We start from the raw sequence: 22,944 nt of genomic DNA, 5'->3' as shown, positions 1-22,944 counted from the left end.
CAAGAGAAACTTTTTAACAGAAAAAAAATGTTTCTGTAAATTTATAGCCATCCATAAAATCTGAAGCATCTTAGGTGGAATGCTGTCAGTATTGGCTTAAAATATTTTTTATTTTATAAATGGACCCAGTGTGTTATTCTCATCATTTTTCTGGCATCCTAACAGCAGACAAGGACAGCTCTTATTTTTCCATAAATAAGTGTCTGCTTGGTAAAGTCTAACTAGGTTAGGACAAGAAGCAAAAGCTCTTCTTTCAGTGAACATTTTAAAAGTCAGAACCTCCTTTATACTTGAAAGTAGCTCCACTACACATTTGCCTAAAAGCAGCAAGCTAGCAAATGCCTTGCTCTGGGCTGAAGGCTTACTGATCCCAAGGGACAGAAAACCTCCAGTGTCTGCAGTGCAAATTCCTTCTTAAAAAAGAAAGAAAGAAAGAAAGAAAGAAAGAAAGAAAGAAAGAAAGAAAGAAAGAAAGAAAGAAAGAAAGAAAGAAAACAATTTCTTTGAGAAGTGCACAAAGTGCATTTTGAATAGATTCTCCCCTAACTCCTCCGAATCTTCCCCCTCCACCCTCAACCCTCACATCTCTTCCATCCAACTTTGAGATTTCTTCTTTTAGTTTGTCTTTCCCCATCGAGTCCAGTGTAAATTCTTTGAAATATTTTGTATTAAATCCTCAGTGTATTTCAAAGCCTCTTTTGACGATCAGCTAGTTGGACTTTTTCATCCACCTCTGGCAGAGAATATAATTTGGCTTTGTGTTTCTCAAGTACACACTAAGTAAGAGTTTAGCATTTGGAAAGGAAGGAAGGCAAGAAATGGTCTATGGTAAGAATTTGATATCAAGACAACAGGAAGAGGACCAAAAAGAGGATTTTCACAGATAGGATGTGTGGAGAACTATCAAAAGGGACCGATTACATTTGTGCTTTGTCCTTCTGCAAAAGATGATACTGCTATTGATCTGAACTTTCAAGTAATGCCAGTGTCTGATAGTAAACATTTTGAGCATGTCTATACCATAATTTATTTTGCATGACCCAGATGGCACCTGGAAGGATCCCACTCCTTGAATATGAGATAAAATTGTCCCGAACTATGAAAGTCCAAAACCTACCCAAGGGCTGTGTTGACTTTCAGTTAACCATCTCAACGCCCTTGCTGCTTCTGTGCCCTGCATCTATGAACATATCTTTATTTCACTGTATAACACAGTGCCTACTCATAGGCTGTAAGCAGAACTGACAAGTTTCATTGGTAAGGGATAACCAGAGAAAAGATCACATCATGCCACATCTTCAAAAATCTATGGTGAACGAAATAAATGCCTTTGGTTCCCACTACAAGGTAAGGTGATCCTATGGGTTTGAAGTAACTAAAAGACACCAGCAGGGAAGAGTCCTGCCACAGGTGAAGAGGCAGATATTGGGTGTACTAGGCGAGAACATTGACCCCCACTGAGTTCTAGGGAGTAGTCAGGAATCTTCAGCCTGAAGTTGTGCCTTGAACTCTTCACCTTGGAATAGGAACAGACTTTTGTGGCATAAAACAAGAATGTCAAAAATAAGATGATGGCTTAAGTAGGAGCCTGGAGAGATGACTTGGCAGTTGAGAACACTTGCTGCTCTTGCAGAGGACCAGAGTTTGGTTTCCAGGACCCATCCATCAGGCATTCACAGCAGCCTGTAACTCTGGCTCCAGGGATATCCACTCTTCAGCCTCCCGGCATGCTGCTTTCATGTGGTGCACACAGACAAGCAGGCACACGTGCATGCACGTAAATTTAAGTTTTTAATATAAAAAATTAAAAATAACAATATTAGCACACCAGCCATGGAAATAATAACAAGCCAGGCAGTGGCAGTACACGCCTTTAATCTCAGCTCTCGGGAGGCAGAGGCAGGTAGAGCTCTGTGACCTCGAGGCCAGCCTGGTCTACAAGACCTAGTTCCAAGACAGGCTCCAAAGCTACAGAGAAACGCTGTCTCAAGAAACCAAAAAAAAAGGAAAAATAAATAATAACAAATAATATTAAATGGCCACAAATTTAGGTGAGACTGGACATAACTTTTTTCTGCTCCTCTACCATGTTCCACAGATCGTCAAGACGTGATGAAAAAAAGTGAGCTCCAGGTGAGAAAGAATGATGCTCTCGTGAAGAGGTCAAATACAATGTCCTAAGAAGTACCGGTATATAGAATTAAGTATTCTGTGGGTAGAGAAGACGTAGTAAGAAAAAGATGGCCAACATGATACACACGTGTGTCTTTATAGAGAAAAGTCGTGGAGAACTTAATCAGAAAAACAGACTAAACGCAATCTATATTTCACCTCTTAAAAAAATAATGGTAGGAAGGAGAGGGAAGAAACAGAAGAGGGGAGGGAAGGGCTTGAAAGGAATTTTACTGTGACCTAAGGCCAATCTCTTGATAACTGAAATACAGTTTTTAAATGTAAGATGTATCTTCCTCATTAAATTCCAAACGCTGGTTTGTTTTGAATTCTCAGAATATTTCCAGTTTCCCTTGTGGAGGAGAATTAGCAATGATCCCATTTAAAAAGAGAGCCACAAGGGCAGAGAAAAAAGCATTAAAGAGGGCAGTCGGTAAAGACACCTAACTGAGCCTCATAACCTTGAATTAAGTGCAAAGCTAAATATGGTATCTCATCTTATTTCTCTGCTTGGGAGCCAACACCACAGAGAAGCAAACTGAAATGAATGAGTCTCTTTGATTAATTTTCTGGTATAAGCAATTTAAATATCACACTGGCAGTATGATTAAGATTACGACAGATGGAAATGAGACTATCTTCATATAGATTCCAACACACTCTTGCGGGATCCAGAACGCTCTTATTTAAGTATCATAATCGATTTTAATATGATTTACATTTTTACATCTGCTACTGCAATCAAGTCGTCTGGTTAGTGAGGGTGATTCATATAATCCAGACCCAAGGTTCTATTATAAGAAAATTTCTATGCAATTACTATATATTACTGTGATAAGTAATATATGCCTTTATGCCTTTATGCCTTTGCTCTAGTCAGGTAGGGTTTGTCTAATCCTCTAAAAGAAATTCTTTAAGTAAATAGATTCACAGAAATTGATGTTGAGCCAAGCCAAGTAGTACAAGACAGTTGGGAGACTGAGACAGGAGTGTCAAGTTTATGGGCTGCCTGGACTATTAATCAAGTTTGAGGGCAGCCTGGGCAACCTAATGAGATGTAGTCTCAAAATCCAAAAGGGAAGGGGAGGACTGGGGATATAGCTCAGTGTTTGAGTGTTTGCACAGCATAAACAAGGCCTAGAGTCGATCACTAGTACAGCAAAAGGCCAAAGAAAGAAAATCCTAAATTGAAAATATCTTACAGTACATTGGCATTTATTTCCTATTGCTAACCAAATGTTAACTCAGTACTGTGGTATGTTAGAGTATCATTTCTTTAGTCTCTACCATCATGGTTGAATGACTGAGTGAGAGATGCAGCTCAATGTTCACATTGAAGAGCTGTAGAGGACTGGATAAAGAAGTCCCACACTAGCTCGGAATCGACTATAATAAAGGGTTCTTTATTTAGGGGTGGACTCACAGATCAATAGTCCTCTGCATGTGTGGGAAACAGGAACTGGTTCCAGCAGCCAAGAGAGAAAGCACACATGCATGTTTCTACACATCTGTTTTTATAGTTTCCAAAGCCACGCCCAAAGTGGTCCAGCATCTCAAAGGCCATTGGCTGAAGTTCTCCCAGCACCCCCTCCCTTTTGTCTAAATAAGAGAGGTCCAAACCCAATACAAAACTATACCCAATAAGAACAGATATCAAGTATAAAAATAGAATTACAACCAGTATAAACAATATTAAGCAAGAAATATATGCTAAATGTTTTAATAATTCCTATCCTAAGAAGTCTAAGTCTTGTATTAAAATTGGCTTGGCTAAGTCATGAGAAAAAAGTAACTATGACTATCTAGTCTTTAACCACATTGAAGATCTGAGAAGGGAAATAATATTACTTGAGTAAACAGGAAGTGCAATCAAGCAACTTCCAAAATGTGCAATAAATGACAGAGACAACTGACTACCTGGGCAATCACCCAATGTCTCATTTACAACATTGGAGCAACTAACTTTGGCTAAGGTTTAGAGTAACTGACAGAACATTTTCAGAGGCAGGAAATTTTTCAAAAACCGTCTTACCCAGTCTTGGCAAGATTTGACAGTCTTTTTTTTTTTTTTTTGGATCCTGCTTGTCCTATCTGGACATCGTGCACTTTGTCAGTGGTTGATGCATGGGCAGTTCCTTGCCCAAAGGCCAGTTTTGCCAAGAAGAAAACAAGCTCCAAGTAGAGTGTCTTTGGTGTTCAACATTCTCTCAGAAATAGATCAGTGCTACCAGGAGCAATCGTGTCTCATGTCAACAGAATCCTAAGTTATTTCAATGCCATATTTTACGATTCTTTAAAGAGGATGAAGATTACCTATCTATGCAGAATACAATCTCTGTGTATCTAAAAGAACCTGATTAGTCTGACTTTAAGTATAACAAACATTGATGGCTATTGACCTATAATTATTAATCCTATATAGCTTAAAGACTGAGGCTCCATATTAGAATATTAGACAATCTTTAAACAACTATGCAGCAAATGAGGACAATAACCTCAAAGTGTAAACAATGTATAAGTATCTTCATTAGAAGTAGAAATGTATAGTGCAATATGATAAATATATCCTAAAAATGTATCAACATACAAAATGTCTTAAGCAGAGGTAGAAACATGCATGCATACAATATGACAAAATAACTTTGCATAGCTGTACAAATATCATAAACAGAAATAAGAGCATATTCAATATAACAAATATAATTTAAATTTTTATCAATGAACAAGAATCTATAGCAATGTAAATTGTCTATAAATAATAGCTCACAAGTAGTCACTATATTACTCACTATTATTATTAGTGTGAGTAAGCTCACACTGATCTACCTATTATCCCATTTAATTTCCTTTTTTTTAAAGCCTACATAATTTCCACCCCAACCCCCAACCCTATACCATTTATAATCAACCCCTAATTGATGCCCCTAACCCTGAGAACAAACTTTGTTGGGAAAGGGAACACCATCTTTTAGAATTAATGACTTCCAGCTGTCACGGGGGCAATGTTCTTTTTATGGGATCCTGTTAAACTAAAATGGTGGTTAAGTTTCAAGTTTACTATCTTGTATAATTGCAAATAGTTTCTTTGTAGTTGATAGGGTTTTTTTGAAGTTCTCATTTGAAGTTCTGGCCAGAATGTTGGAAGATGGCACACCATTTCAGCTAACCAAGTTGGAGTCATCTTGAGGAGCTGCTACCCAACTGGTCTTAAAGTAGCGCTATCAGCATCATGATGTCATATCAATCAGGTAGAGTCGTTGTTGTGGGGCCCCATCTTCTTCCTGGAAACTTTACAGATTACTGCAGGAAGATTTATTGTTCATTGCAGAAAACTTAAACATTATTCATATAGACAAATATATTTATGGGGAAAAGTAAAATCTTTCCTATTTTTTTTCTTTTTTATTTGTTTTTTGTCCCATACCAGATAGCTCTTGATATGAGACAGAAACTCTGAATTTTTTTTTTAACAACATGCTTGGATTTAGAGAAGGACAGCCATTGTTCAACTCCAAAGGCAGCTTTAATTTTTAAGAAGAGGTATATACATGCTTGGATAATGAAATTTTACCCTGCAGATGATATGTCCATCATAAATCAGATTTCTCTTTGCTTGGTGATTCTTTCTGGATAGTTATCTTTTTTTCTTTAGGCATCTAAATGGCCAGGGTCTCTTGATTTTTTTTGAAGATGTGTATTTTCCTGCAAAGACAAGAACAGAACCCTGCCCCAATCCTTATGAGATTTCCTTATCACCTGAGTGATTGTCACCTCCGCGTATGAGCTGTCATTTCACAAGGTTTCTCCCTTTCAAATCTGAATTTTGATGGTATTCATAGCTTTTCTTCTCTTGTGGAAACAAGAGTGAAACCCCTCCCCCAAGGTAGCACATCTCCTGATTTCCAATCTGCAACCAGCACATCCTTGAAATCACCAATTGATTTCATTTAAAAGTTTCTTTTTTATTATCCAATGTCTCTCTGCTGCCGTTGTTCCTTTTTCATAAGCATTAAGAAAATTCAAGGTTAATAGAACATTATGCAAGATGTAGCCTGCCCGCTTTGTTCGCCATTGCAGCAGCATCCAAGAGCCTGCATTGCTGAGCGATGGAAAACCTTTCTTCAGGCAACTGTCTGAGGTAGGGTACCATTCTTTACCTAGGCACTCTCTTGCCAGGCAATTTCCTTTTCAATGAAAAATTCTTCAAGTAGGCTTGCATTTTCACACACAAACCACTTTGATGAATAGAATATTGTTCTTAAGGTACCTCCTGTATTATCTGGCACAAATCCCTAGTTTCTCCTTAATGGCACTAATCTCTTTAACAATTTTAGCAACTTTGTCTACACATACCTTGTCCACATTAAAATCATTCCTGTTTTTTTTTCCCTCGTCAAATTACACATTTTTCCACATCTTTATTTTTTACACAGTCTAATTGCTACGCTGCCTTGAAATTTCTTTTTTTAAATATTTATTTATTTATTTATTATGTATACAATATTCTGTCTGTGTATATGCCTGCAGGCCAGAAGAGGGCATCAGATCTCATTACAAATGGTTGTGAGCCACCATGTGGTTGCTGGGAATTGAACCCAGGACCTTTGGAAGAACAGGCAATGCTCTTAACCACTGAGCCCTCTCTCTAGCCCCTGCCTTGAAATTTCTTACACTGAATACATTAGCCCATTATTTTAAAATTTACTTTACTTTTCAGCATATAGGTAGGACATATCCACATTCTTTCCCAGAAGAGAAATAGTAACATGAACAGGCCCTAACCAAACCCTTGAAAGTATGGATTCTTTCTCTATGAATCTGGTGAGGCTGGTCCTAAATGTTCACACCTCTCTGGGATTTCTGTATGTCTTCATTCCCACCATAGGAGCTTTTGAAGCTTTCCTAACAGCATCCAGTTTGGAGGCCAGACTTCCACATCCCTTCCAAAAAACCAGTTGCTACAAACCACAAAGTCAGATCTTTCACAAAAATGGCCCGATTTCTTTGCACCAGTTTTCCATATGAATTACCTGCCTCTTCCCTATGACCGAACACCTGACATCAACCAATCAGAGTTCACTTTTGGTTCACAGTTCTAAGTGGTGGTGAAGGAACAGAGCTGCTGGACAAGTCTGGCCAGTGATGGAAGAATGGGTGTCAGCTGTTTGCTACAAAGTGCTGGCCAGAAAGCAAGGAGCTAGCTAGGCCAGTAACAAGCCAGCGGAAACTCTCAAGACCCACACCGGTAGCCCTATGTTCACCACCAGGTTCCTCAACCTCCCCAAACAGTGCCACCAGCATTCAAACACAAGAAGCCATAGGGAAATTTTTATATTCAAACCATTACATTAATAATCACTACAACATGGAATTAGCATAAAAACAGGCACAGGCAGAAAGGGTTTTCAGTGTTTGTACCATAAAAAAATATGAGCAATAAGTAGGTTTAACCTAGTTTATTTTTTTTGTTTGTTTGTTTTTTCGAGACAGGGTTTCTCTGCAGCTTTAGAGCCTGTCCTGGAACTAGCTCTTGTAGACCAGGCTGGTCTCGAACTCACAGAGATCCATCCGCCTGCCTCTGCCTCCCGAGTGCTGGGATTAAAGGCGTGCGCCACCACCGCCCGGCGGTTTAACCTAGTTTAAACACTATGCCATGTCTACATGGGTTAAAGCATTACATGGTACCAAAATAATGTTTTGCAATATTGATGTTTTTATGTATAAGAAGACAGAGGGAGAAGAGCAAGAAAATAGAGAAATATAAAATGAAGAAAGTTTAGTATGATTAATGCTTCACAGACCTAATTGTGGTCAGAAGGATGGTTGGACCGTGAAATGTTGGAATTTTCTCCAGAGGTTGTACCAAGTCTCAAGAGCAGAAGATGACTCAAGGAAGATGAGGGAGATGTGAAATCTCAGACACATTCCAGGCCTCTGAATTGTATCTGAAACATTTTCTTCATATCTAAAGCATTTCTTCCATAAGGAAGTGAGCTTTTTAATTATCCATGGGCATATATTATTCAGCAGACTCTGTCTTTGAACCATAATTCATGCTCAAGTTTCTAGGAGTTGAAAGTACAGAGGAGAACTTATAAGAATTTGAAAACTCTGCTTGGGAGGTAGGTGAGGGTGCACTAAAGTTTCTTTCTTTAGATGGGATGTAGTTTATTATGAAGGCTGATTCTTGCTCACTGCAACACTCCAGAAGGATTAAACATATCCATCTAATTATGATGTTCACAAAACTCCTAGCATTCCCCAAACCTCAATTATTTTCAGAAGTTCTGCCTCCAACTTGAATTTAAAGTGTGACAAAATTCCCTTTCCCATTTTTAATTTGTATTTATTTTTTTTTCAAGACAAGGATTCTCTGTAGCTTTGGAGTCTGTCCTGGAACTAGCTCTTGTAGACCAGGCTGGCCTTGAACTCAGAGATCAACCTGCCTCTACCTCTCTGTGCTGGGATTAAAGGCGTGTGCCACCACCGCCTGGCCTGTTTTTAAATTTTTTATACAATGCATTTTGATCATATTATTCATCCTAACATCTCCCACTTCCTTTTGTTTTGGAATTTTTGCTTTATTGATTTTCTTATTTGTTCATTTGTTTCCCTTTTCCATCTTATAAACGGCAATAAAGACATTTTAAGCTTCTTCAAAAATGACTATCCTTCTCCTGTGTAGCTTAAATTTCAAAAACTGTAAAATATTACATACTTTTCTTTCTATCCAGAGACATAAAATAATGACTTTCATATGAATACTTTGAACACAATAAAGTAGAAAAATAAAATAGCTTTAATTTTTTTCCCCCAATACCTTTCAAACACTGTAAAGTTTCCCTTTCCAACGATCCCAGGCATTTCTCATAGCTTTCTAGTTTCACTTTGACTATTTAAAAACGTCAGGCCATTCTAGGCCAGCTTACTACTTCAGAGCCTGTATTTCTGCTTCATCCGCACACTCTTGTCTTGCAAAGCACTAGCGAGTCATGACCTGCAGGACACGGAGTATGCCCATGACAAACTGGCTGCTCCTTCACTCCTTCAAAGCTACGTGATTGTAACATTGAAAATATGAGATGGCAGCTACTGTGGAGACCAAGGCGATAAGCAGTCATCAAATATCCATGTTCTTTAATCCCAGCACTCGGGAGGCAGAGGCAGGCGGATCTCTGTGAGTTCGAGGCCAGCCTGGTCTACAAGAGCTAGTTTCAGGGCAGGCTCTAAAAAAGCTGCAGAGAAACCCTGTCTCGAAAAAACCAAAAAAAAAAAAAAAAAAAAAAAGAAACAAATATCCATGTTCTTTGATGCATTCTCAAGGCCTGGGTATCCACTGAGGAGAGACACGGTTAGTCCTTAGCAAGTGAGTGTGAGCAGATCCGGGTCTAGTCTGGTTTGGTCTGGGCAAATGAAATCAAGTGCACCTTCTATATTACACACTCTCTGTGGCTAGTAGGCTAAAGACAGACCGCTCACCTACTGCTCGGCAGCACTGAACATCCAGTGCTGGAGACTGGCTCCCTGGGTGGCCACCAAAAGGAAACAGTGCAAGAAAGCTGCCCAGCCACCTGCTGGGCATGAAATGAATGTCATGGAAGTGTAGAGGCCGCTGCTGAGTCACTGAGAGACCTGTATTTATTTGCCAATACAGTTTCATCTTCTCCAACCTGGTTTGTACAACAAGCCTGGGAGATGAGGCAGAGCAGACAAAAGTCAGGCTACACTGGAAACCTCTGGCTACAGAACAGAAGGAAGGTAGACTGCACGAAAGAATAATGAATTCGTATGAACTTTCACACAAACAGGTGAGAAGGAGCCAGGACGGAGACGCGGCAATGGAAAGAGCAGGAGAAAGCGGATCTGTTTCATGTAGAGATGAAAAGCTGAGATTAATTATAGAAATGAAAAGACGTGTTTTTGAAGGAATCCTTGCTCAGAGACAAGAGCAAATGAAATAACCGGAGAGACTAATTGGAGAAATTATTAAAAAATTTCAGAAAACCTATTGAATTAAGAAACATGGACCATTTTGAATACCTCCTGGCAGAGGTGCAATCAAAGGAATTTCCGAGTGACTGAGTTTCTATTAATCTTCTCTTGCACGCTTAAATTTATTCAGCTTTATCCTCCACAGACCACACACAATACCTGTTCTTAATTTATGGCAAGCCTGATATCTTCTAAGTCTTACATGCTTTTAATGCAACTCTAGGCAAAGTTATTCATGCTCCATGCACCCTAGCAATACAGCAAACTCAGATTGGGAACTGCAGAAGTTTGCGTGAGTTTCCCAACCTGAACTGAATAGAAATCCAATAGCAATAGTTGCAGGTTTCACAGAAAAGTGATTTGTTTGAGCTGAGAGTCAAATGGAAGGGGGAAAAAATAAAGAATTTGAGAAATAATGGGAAAGATATAACTTACAGAAAAGTGTGCTCTCTGCTTCGAATTAAAGCAACAGAAAGTGGAGTGGGAAAGGGATAGATAGCATATGCAGAAATATGACAGCGCCGAAATTTTGGTAAGTTGTAATATCTCTCCTCTCCTGGCTCTTTTCCTTCTCGTGAAATTTTTAAACTGGTAATGCCAAATTAGGTGTGTAGACATGCTAGTTTACTGTTCTTGAAATTTCTACCAGTATAGAGACTTACAAATACCGATTTACTTTATATAGAACAGTATCCATCTTTAAGAGGGGGCAGTGCTCTGGCGTCAGTTGGCCCATCCACTGGCTAGACTCTAGCATCTTCAGATGTCGTTTTAAGTTGGTTCCCCCATGCATCTGATAGCTAATTAAGCCCCTCTGTTCTTCCTTTAAAGTATGTTTATACCTGCTGACTTCTTTATTTATACTGTATCACATTCTATTCAAATTTCTCATTCCTACTGTTAGATCTGGTAATTCTCCAGACTTCCCATCACAGGCTATGGTAAAGCCTCTTTCAGGTATTATCTTCATTATAATGTTACATTGTTATATTTTATATATATATATATTTATATATATATATATATATATATATATATATGTTGTGATGTTATGTTATATAAAGTTAGCTCCAAGTTTAAAATCTTAAAACCTTTCGGTGTCTCCCCATCATGTACATAGGTTATGTACATGCATTCATAAGAAGAAGAAGGACCATTTTAAAAGCCACTAAGATTCTGTGCAATCTTTCAAATGATACTTCCCCCCCCCCCCCCCCCCGCTGGTGACAATATCCACTTTTTCAAATCCTCCTTAAAGCCCTAAAAAGAATTGTAAACCTATATCTATCGGGTAAAATCAAAACTCAATGGCCAAAATTCAAGAGATGAGGTCAAAGCCAGGCATGGTGGTGTACACCTTTAATTCCAACCCTTAGAAGGCAGAGGCAGGTAGATCTCTTTAATTCAAGGCTGTGCTGGTGAGTTTCAGGCCCACCAGAGTTACATAATGAGACTCTGTCTCAAAAAGGAGAAGAAGAGGAAGGGGGAGGAGGAGGAAGGGGAGGAGGGGAGAAGAAAAAGGAAAACAAAACAAAACAAAAAGATGTGAGGTGGAATCAAGGACTGGAGCTGGTGAGACATCTCAGTGGATAAAGTGGAATGTTTGCTGAGCCAGCAGGAGCCCCTGGGTCTGGATATGCAGAACCTGTGCATACGAGGGGGTTAGTTCTAGAGCACAGTTTACTTCTCAGCTAGTCCTGCTAGCTTAGACCTGCCAATGGTCTCACCCATCACACTTCTAGGAGCAAGTGTGACAAAAAGCATTGGCCAGAAACAGTGGGGAAGCTTCATTCAGAGTATTTAAACCACCCGGTTCTTCTGACTTTGTATTGATATCAATGGAAGTCCCCAAGCAGTTACAGACATCAAAGACTCTGTGTAAACCCTGTTCTCGCGCAATAAGTAGAAAGACAAAGGCTTGCCCGTTGATACATGTATAGCTAAGAATATGTGCCCTTCATTTAGCTGGAGATATGTAAAAGTCTAGAGAAACAAAAAGGAGAGCCTGACTCTCTTAGGATCTGGGCCATTTACCGCCCAGCCACACTGACAGCTGTTTGGATGGTCTTTTAGGACAAGTATCCTAGGGCTAGAAACTCTAGTCAAATGTCATAGACCCTTAATTATCCTCTCTGATCTTTCAGAACCCTCACGGGGAGGAGTTCTGACTCTCCTGCCGGCCTCGCCCCTGCATTTTTATCTTCGAATTTGACCTTTCTCAACCATCCACACTGGCAGCTCTCTGCTGCCCCCTTCTGTTATCAGTCTGTAAATACGCTAACAGCCCTCTGGTAAGTCTTGCTGAAAACCCCTGACTTGGTTCTTTTTCTCTTGCATCCTGAGAGTTTCTTTGAAATGTGGATACCTCTTCCTGCTGAGTACTTTGGTTTGGCTCCAGGAATAACGTGCTCCCCTAGATTTCTTCCCAACTACTTAGATCTCCTCTTCTTTATCTCATGAATAATGGACAGATTCAAAAAGACAACTCAGGGAATCTGCATACTTTCTGCTTAGATCAGTTCTTACAGGAAAACCACACCCTTACGAATTTTCAATCTCAATAGAAGCTGTGCATTCCCCTGGCAAGTTGGAGCATTTTGCTTTCACTGTGGTACTAATTTCTTCTGCTTTTCTTCCCAAGACCTGCTCATAGACACTTGTGGGCTAAAGTTAACACCCTGGCTTGCTTATCCCACCCTGGTATTCAACCGACTAGAAAGTGAGACCCAAACCTCTATGGGGTAAATCACGTAGGCTGTCCTAAGAAAGGCAAACTATTATTTTCCATGTAGAGGTCCAAAGATATTTTGATGGAGATTCAGCAAAACTGGAGGAAAGAATAGAAAATGTGCATACAAACTGAGATAATAGCGGAGTAAGACAAATTGTCCAGGTATGGACGTCGGCAAGGGGTTTCCTACAGTAGCCTCCACCCTAGATCCTATGATCATGAATTGAAACCTGCTAAGAAAACAAAACAAGCAAACAAACAAAAATGCAGATATTTTCTTTGGAATGCCATCATCCCAGAAGCAGAGGGGACAAACCCATTGACTTTTTTTGCTAAACATGGTAGAATTCGATCCTGTGTTCATCCAACATCACCATACAGCCCTGCTAACTATAAGCAACTGAAAAGCTTATAAACACACAGCCCTCAGTCTATTTTCTACAGGGACGGAGAGATTCTTCATCATTTCTCAAGCACACAAGGTGCACAGGGCTAATTTCTAAGTTTATGCATTCTAAACTCATCCACAATAATAACATTTTGGTTCGCTTGAATATAAATTCAACAACTAAGTATCTGGAAGCAGATTTGTTAGGATCCTTACCTGAGTTATGACCAAAGAGGCTACCTATATCTCTAACATGACTTTTCAAAACATAAATTAACTTTTACTGAGAAGTGAGCTAAATAAAATGAGTTCACAATTAAAAGAATAAAATCCTCTCATCTCTCTCCTTTAAACAATTGCATCATATTTTACACTTTAAATTAACCTTGGACATTTTCCACTTTTTTTTGGAAATGATATTCCACTTTTATCTTAAAGTTCATTCCTCAATATTAAACGGTTCTCATCACTCTTCCATAGGTCTGCAAGCCCTTAGTTTGGCTTACATGTTAGAGTAGAAATGGACCTTTATAACTTTTTAATATCATTTTAGTCTATTAATAAACCAACAGAAAGGACATGGAGGGTGTAAGTGAAGGTCTGAAGCCAGGGTCAAAAAGATCAGGGAAGCCAGGCGGTGGTGGCGCAGGCCTTTAATCCCAGCACTCGGGAGGCAGAGGCAGGCGGATCTCTGTGAGTTCGAGGCCAGCCTGGTCTACAAGAGCTAGTTCCAGGACAGGCTCTAGAAACTACAGGGAAACCCTGTCTCGAAAAACAAAACAAAACAAAACAAAAAAAAAGATCAGGGAATTTCCCATCGTGTTTGCCATATAAAATATAGAGAAAAGCCCAAAGGCAAAAATCTGGATGTCTCAGGAGCTGGTGAGTCCAAGGAACGCAAACTTTGATACCACACAGTGATTTGTTTCTTACATTAGCATCTATATCAGTGTTACCAACAGGAGGGAAAGGAGACACTGTAAATTATATTAATTTTCTAATTTTAATAAAGCATAATTTTTCTGCCACTGAATTAAACCAACTCATTGTAGTAAATTTTATGTTGCCAATTTTATCAAAGTAGACTATTCTGAAGTAAGTGTAGCTTGCTATGAAATATAACACAATTTTAAAATAGCACCATTAGAATGTTGCCAGTACATAAAGACATTACTACCATTGGGTTTTACATATCCTAAGAAAGGAGACAGGCTATTTTTGACTTTCAATGTGACAGTCAGAAATTCATTAATCTTATAAACAAAAACATGATACAGAGACCCATCCCGACTCAAAACTGTCTTCAATTCATGTGAGGGCCCACAGATGTAAGCCTGTTCCACCTTGACTGGAGGTCAAAGAGTTTGAGCTTATTTTGCTCTATCAAAGCTGTTGGCAACAGGTGTGGCTACAAACTAGAAACCCTAACCTAGGGTGTAGCTACTTGGTGTTTTGGACATTAGGATGACCCATAGAGGTGTATCAACTTCACCCTGACCAAAGGTCAGAGAATTCAAGCCTATTCTTGCTCCTTCATTTTAAAATAGAAGGTTTGACCCAGAGAGTGGCTGCCCACAGGATACTAGGTCTAGGGTGTGTTCACTGCATATGCTGCCCAAAACATCAAATGCTTTACTCAGGAAATAAGGGCTTGATGTCTCAAGTATTGAAGCAAGTATATAATGATACTTCATTTGTATTTTAATAAATAAAGCTTGTCTGAAAATCAGAGAGTAAAACAGCCACCCTGGTTAGCCTTACAGACCAGGCAGTGGTGACACACACCTTTAATCCCAGTAGTCACACTAGTTAGCCATAGAAACAGGGCAGTAGTGGTGCACGCCTTTAATCCCAGCACTAGAAAGGAATATAAAATGGGAGGAGACAGCTCTCAGTCAGTCTCATTCTGAGAATTCCTGGAGGCAAGACTGTCATTTTTGGACTGAGGTAGAGGTAAGAGCCTGTGGCTGGCTGCTTGCTTTTCTGGTCTTCAGGTTGAACTCCAATATCTGTCTCTGAGTTTTTATTAATAGTACTATACAAGTAACTGTCCTGGCTGTCCTTTGTGTCATGTTAAAGCAGGTTTTTGTCTTCTTTGTCCCCTTTTGTTTTGGGGTATAAAAGCATAAATTAAACGTAGGCAAATTCAATATTTAGTATACATTGAATCGCCCTCTTGGTAGTATCCTGTGTCTCTGTATTTCTTTCATATTTTTGTTCCTCCTACCTAACACTGCTAATTCACACACTCCTACCCTGAAATGTACAAACCCATCATGGCTAGACCACGATAGAAGTCACCCCAAAATGTGACTTATGACAAATTCATTCAAGTTTAATTTAAAGCAGTGACTATGAACGGGTGGTGGTGGCACATGCCTTTAATTCCATCACTTGGGAGGCAGAGTCAATTAGATCTCTGTGAGTTCAAGGCCAGACTGGTCTACAGAGTGAGTTCCAGGACAGGCTCCAAAGCTATACTCAAACAATCAAACAAACAACAACAACAACAAAAAACAGTGACTGTAACCACCATTTTACATGTGTATGTACCAACTTAAAATTGACTGTTGGTATTATTGCTGAAAAAAATAAAAGATTCTTGAATTGTTATATGTCTATATTAGAAACATGAATATTTTTTAAAAATCAAACTGTCTCAATTATAAGCTTTCTGGAACTAGTAATAAATCAATGTGTCCTGAATTCCCCCATTTGTATTTCAAGCAGTCAACATAAAAAAATGACAGAGAAATTCATAAAACTTTTATTTAAGCACATAGTTCTGTGCTTTGAATTAAAGAATAAACAAAGTTTAATCGTTAATTTATTGGTGATTCTTAAAATTTCTTAGACATTTGTGCATTAACTCTCCTTAAGGGACCAGGAATTCTCCAATGTTACCACTAGATGGCATGGGCTTAAAGACTCATCCCCTAAAAGCATGTTAAATCTTAAAGCCCAGGAGACCTTCATCCTACACCAAGAACTGCAGGCAACTAAGGAACATTTGAAAGTGACAAAAATAAACACCCCCAGGGAAAAAGCACCTGATTGGTTATCCAGTACCAAACAGTCAACCCTGAAAAACATGTGCAAGGAACATTATATAGATCGAGCAAGTTGTATTTACGTATGTAGGGATCTATGTGCATATTATTATACATGTATGTAACAACAATTAATTAACAAAGATACCACAAATTTGAAAAGTTATATAGGAAGATTTGAAGGGAGGCAAGGGAAGGGGGAAACACGCAATTTTATTAAAATTAACACAGGAAAGAAAAATTGTAAAAAGTAATGTTAAATAAGACACAAAATCCTGTGGGTACAGTGTACATCAAAAAATTTATAATACCTTGAGTCAAAGAAAAAAATAGAAGAATTAGTAAGGTTTTTTTTTTCTCATACCAGAGTTAGCTTTCTCACATGAAAATTTAGGATAGTAGAATTTTATAAATTAGCATATGTGGGAATAAGGAAGAAAATTAGTGGTAAAAATAAAATCTTTTCCATTAAATTTATCTATTTTTGCTATAATAAATACCACAACAGAATAGTAATAGGAAGAACTATAGAAACTAAAACCCACGGGTCCCCTTTTGAATTCTACATAGGTATGTATAAATTACATACAATAAACCATCAGGAGCACACGCCTGCAAGTTAGTTAGATATAAAGTGAAGACACATAAACGAGGTGCAAGGCCTATGGAGTGGCAGGCAGGAGTAAATTAATCTCAATGATTGGAGACAATGGCAGGGACACAGGACTGGTTTCCTGCTGGGTGGCACAGGGAAGATTAACAAGAACTCAAGAAACACCACTATCATTTCCAGTTCGAAGAAACCAAAAACATTTTAGGCGTTTTCCAAACCGGGATGACTTTGGCATCATTCTCATCGACATTGCATGGTACATGGCAGAGAGGGTTCTCCTTGCCTTTGGTACCCACCAGTACTCAATTCCAGCCCATCTGTAGATCCCATCCAAGGAGCATCCCAATGATTCAGAAAAGACTCCATCCTGCGCACTACCAAGGGCATGTCCACTGATGAAGAACTCCACTATGGAGCCCCAGCCCTTAATACCCCTCTCACTACCAGGCCTCTCCTTGTTTGCCATCCTCTCTTTAAGATTCAAGCCTTGGTTTCCAGGCCCTCCACCTCCTCTTCACTGAGAGACTCCCAAGTTGCTGGTGATCTGCTGTTTGGGTCCAGGCAGGCTAGGGAAAGAAAGCTCAGCCATCTTCCCTCCACAGTCACCTCTTCCCTAGGCTATTGCACGGTGTTATTTGGTATTATAGGACTATTCCTCTATCCAGAAAAAAGAAAACATGTGGACAATTAAACAATTAAAATGTCTTTCAATTGAGTTAGCTAATTATAAATCACCATGCTAATTTCCACTACCATCAAAGGATCCGTTTTATTGAGGGGAAAAACCATATTATTCAGCCACTGAAATTGCACAATGCAAAGCTTTCATACATAGAGCAGGCTGTAAGACCGTGAAACATTTTAATTTTAGAATATTTCTAACTCCTTAAAATGGCTTTCATGCCTCTCCCCGCACGCACACCCTTGCACCAACCATTGACCTACTTTGTACATCTATGGGTTTTTATCCTATGGAACTCTCACATAAGCGAAATCATACAATGCATGGTCTTTTGTGACTGGCTTCATTCCGCTTAGCATGTTTTCAAGGTTTGTCTACGTTGCATGTGACGACCTCACTACTATTCTTCACAGCTGAAAACATTCTATAATGCCTTTTCTTTTTTGGGGGGGGAGGGGTTCGGTTTTTTTTTTTTTTCGAGACAGGGTTTCCCTGTAGTTTCTACAGCCTGTCCTGGAACTAGCTCTTGTAGACCAGGCTGGCCTCGAACTCAGAGATCCGCCTGCCTCTGCCTCCCGAGTGCTGGGATTAAAGGCGTGCGCCACCACCGCCCGGCTATAATGCCTTTTCTATGCATTCAGCAGTTGGTGGGCATTTAGCTTGTTTCCACCTCTTTTTGCTTTCGTGAATAATGCTGCCATGAGCATTAGCATTCAGTTATTTATTTAGGTCTCTGTTCCCAGTTTTGGAATATATGCCTACGAGTAGAATCCATGGATTCTTGTTCATTCTATACTGAAGTTTTAAGGAACTAACAAACAGGTCTTCATAGGCCCTCCACCATGCCACGGTCGCGCCAGAGGTGTACAAACCTTCTACCTTCTGCTTGCCAACATCAGTTTTCTGGGGCGGAGTATGATTTGTCTGTTTCTGGCATTTTGGAGGGAGAGTTGTGATTGCTTGGTTGTTCATTTGTTTGTTTTGAGAAAGAATCTCGCTGAGTAGTGCTAGTTGACCGGGAACTTACTCTGTAGACCAAGATGGCCTCGAACTCACAGGTCAACCAGGATCTACCTCCTGAGTGCTAGGATTAAGTGTTCTACTGCATTCAATGTGTGTCTATTTCTTATGATCAACCTACAAGGTGTGAAATGGAGCCACGCACTGTGGAGCGGCAATTAGGCTAACAGTATTCACCCCATGCATTGGTGGCACCATTAAATTATCAAGAAGCTGAAAATTCTTTGTCCTCCAGTAGTGTTTTAGCCATTGTAACAGCTTGGGGCAATGCATTACACGGATGCCTGCAGGAACCCACTGCACTGGCCAGTCCTGTAAAACTGCAGCATATACGATCACGCACAGTATATGATACCTGATAATGAAAACAAACACCTTTATCACTGGTTTATGTGTTCAGTATGCTCTGCTTTCTGTATTACTGCAGAGTGTGTGCCTTCTATTTAAGTCACTGAAAAACAAACAATGTGCTATATAATAATAGCAGCAGCCCATGCCAGTCTCATTTCCTGAGTCTCTCGATTGCATCAAGAAGCCATGTGGGGCAGCTGACCCTACCATCTATGTTTATATAAACACACGGTGATGTTTGCACAACAAAATCAGCTAATAACAAGTTTCTCCTCATCCTACCTGTTGGTGACTGATGCATGACAATGTGACACTAAGCCTTTAATCTGCATATCCCTAACAACACCTGATGATGCTAATCATATTTTCATATGGACTGTCTGTTTTCTATAAACAAATGCCTATTTGAAGCCTTTGCTAACTTACTGTTGCATTGTCTTTTTAGTATGAAGTCCTCTATATAGTTTTATATGTCTCTAACCAGTACGTAATTTGCAAATGTCTTTCTTGTTCCATGGCATATCTTTTTCGCTTCCTTTGGTTTATTGATTGTCTTTGTTTTTCAAGACAGGATTTTTCTATGTAGCCCTGGTTGTCTTGGAACTCGCTTTCAGACCAAGCTGGCCAGGAACTCAGTTCCACCTGCCTCAGCCTCCCAAGTGCTGGGAATAAAGCCACGTGCCTGACTATAAAGATGCCTGGCTATCTTTTCACTTCATAGTGGCATACTCTGTAGACAGACACCGGAAGAGTATTTTGTTTTGTTTCTGGGGACAGGAAAGGTGACTGGGTGGGAAGCTAAGAGCATTTGCTGTGCAATCATGAGGGGGAGGGTTCTGCTCCCAGAGCAATCATGAGGACTGGAGTTCTGCCCCCAGCATCCACATGACAAGCCGGGTGTGCTACAAAAGCCTGGGACTCCAGCTCCGATGGATCTGACACCCACCCTTTTCTGGCCTCCACAGGTGCACAGGTGCATATACCCAGGCTACACGTGCACATACATTAATACAAGTACACACACACACACACACAGACACACACACAAATATGTTAATTAGCCAGGTATGGTGGTACATGCCCTCAAGGCAAAAGTAGGTAAATCTGTTTGAGGTCAAGGCCAGCCAAGTCTACAGAGCAAGTTCAAAACAAGCTGAGGCTATATAGTGAGACTCTGTCTCAATGTGTGTGTGTGTGTATGTGTGTGTGTGTGTGTGTGTGAGAGAGAGAGAGAGAGAGAGTGATTAAAATAAATCTTTTAATTTCCAGTTTGCTATTCTTTGTTTTGTCACTTTTTCTTCGGGTGTCATATAAAAGAAACTAACACTGAATCCAAAATCTTCCATGTTCTCGCTCTCTCTTTTTTTTTTTTTTTTTTTTTTAGTACTCTGTAACTTTAAGAAAAGGCCTGGGTAGATGTCTCAGTAGCTAAAAGGGCTAGGAATATACATAAGTAAAAATAGCAAATACATCTTTTTAAAATAAAAAAACAATAAAAGGAAAGAAGGTAAAAAATATTACAACTTATACTTAAAAAATAAGCTTTGACACTTGGAACTCTAAGATAGTCATCAAAGTGAGAATGAAAATCATAAGAAAAGACAATCTCTGTGGCCAATTTTATTTGACTTGTCACCAGTTTCCTAGCTGAGATTAGAATATGTTCATCAACTAAAAAAAAAAAAACGGGGGTTCTAAGTGTGTTAACACATCGTGTCAAACTGTGGGTTCAAAATAAAAAGGAGACACGAGGGGCTACGACCAGAACTGAGTCAGGCCCTGCTAAAGAAAAGAAATCTGGAGCATGACCAAGTCCACAGATAAATTTAACCAAATGGAGCAAATTCAACTAATAGATATTCTGAGTGAGAAAATAGCTAAAATATAAATAAGGGTATTACTATACATGTTAAACAGCTTATTCCCACATTCTATGGTAACATGTGTATGCCACATACATACATCCATATGCATGCACAAATAAAGGGTTGTAAAAGTACATGTTACTAGAAACTGCATGCTTCCAGAAAAGCTGCTAGACAATGCAGGTGGTCAGAGAGAACTCGGGCTTCATTTAAAATGGCTGATTTTTTTTAATGGCAAGAATATATTCATGAATGAGTTACACGACTGCTATTGTTTGAAAGTATTCCTCAAGTCATGCATTAAAAACTTAATTATCAAAGTCAATGATATTTGCGAGCTCAGACCTTTGAGAAGTGATTACATCATCAAGGCAAATCCCTCAGGAAGGGGCTAAGGCATTCATGGCTTAATGAGCTATCCTGGGAGTGGCTATCTTATAAGATCCAGTTTATTCTCTCTTCCCTGCTCTGTACCATCATGTAATACCCACCTCCACGTTATGATAAATTACCCAGTTTATCATATACAGTAATAAACACAGAAGTAGAAAAAGACTTAACTAAATATACTTTTTAATTATTTAGAAAACTATTAATAAAAACTGGAAAGTACAACAATGTATAAAAAACAAGGATACAGTTAGCCAGCTTATGAAGTATGGACGGAATAGCTTAAGGCTTGCAAATTCATACTACCAAGTTCTGACATAATGCTTTTGCAAGGTCCTGATATCAGCGGTTCACTAAGATGAGAAGGCATAAGAGTTGCCTAAGTGATGTCACGTGGAAACACTGTAATAGTCAGTTGTAGATTTCTTTGAAGCTCAATTTCTCAGAGGAAAAAAAAAAGAACTCTAAACTTTCCCTCCAATTTAATAAATCCTGAAAGGATGTCTCTGTCTGAAAGTTAGAGAGGGAGGAAACTGACAAATATATTGATGTGGATTCTTGTGTAAGGACTGAAGTTCTGGGGTGCCTCACATGAAATAAACTATCTGTGAACAGCATGGAACAACAAAATGACAGGTGGCCTAAAATTAAAATATCAAATGCCATTTTAGGCTAAAGAGATGGATCCATGGCTAAAAGCCAATGCTGTTCTTCCAGAAGACTCAAGTTCAGTTCCTATTACCTGGGTCCCAGGACCCTCATCAGATGGCTCACAACTACCTGCAATTCCAGCTCCAGGGATGTGTCTTCTGACCTCCACAGACATTGCACTCATGGACACGGACGGACACACACACACACACACACACACACACACACAGAGAGAGAGAGAGAGAGAGAGAGAGAGAGAGAGAGAGTCATATATGTGTTCACACACAAAGATATACACACAATTTTAAGAAACAAATCTTTCAAATATCTTCCATCTTGTCATTTCTTAATTGCTCCACTCCAGCCCTATCCCTAACCTTACTTCCAGTTCTGTCTAACCCTAACCCTGAACTATATATACCTCACTAACTGAAAGGCCCATCGCCACGCCAAACTTTTCCAACCATCTTTCTGAGCACTAATCACACTTTTGAACATTTTTAAGGTAAGACAAGGGTGGAAAAAGAATAATGAGAAAGTCATTTGTTTATGTGCCAAGTCTCTCCAAAAGCTTTCCAAATCATGACCTAATCTAAAATGTTCTAAAAGTACGAGATAAGATTACATTTGTTTCCATGTGCCCTACAGAAACCCAGTGAAAAGTAGCCTAGTGGGGAGGGGGGATAGGGTACATGCTGAGGGCAACAGAATTTCCTGATGGTGTTGGTCATGCTAGGACTCAAACCCTTCCTCCTCTCTACAGAGTCTGAGACAGAAACCAAAGAGGAGAATCTCAGTATGTTAGGAGATTGACCTAGAACAAGAAACTCTCCAGCATGAGAGCCTCTCTTCTTGTGTTCTTGTGGGGGCCACCAGTCCAAGGTGGTCTTATTCTTGGGAGGCCATGTGGGCTATGAAGGACACGTACTCACTGTCATATCAGGAAATAAAAGTTGGTAAAGTGGCCATTGGGGATGATTCAAGTTCTGGCACTAAATATGAAAGTGTGGATTCTATTCTCAAAGTCACAGGAGGCTTC

This window comes from Arvicola amphibius, chromosome 9, assembly GCF_903992535.2.
Source record: "Arvicola amphibius chromosome 9, mArvAmp1.2, whole genome shotgun sequence".
Taxonomy (NCBI): Eukaryota; Metazoa; Chordata; class Mammalia; order Rodentia; family Cricetidae; genus Arvicola; species Arvicola amphibius.
This window is presented reverse-complemented; position numbering follows the sequence as displayed.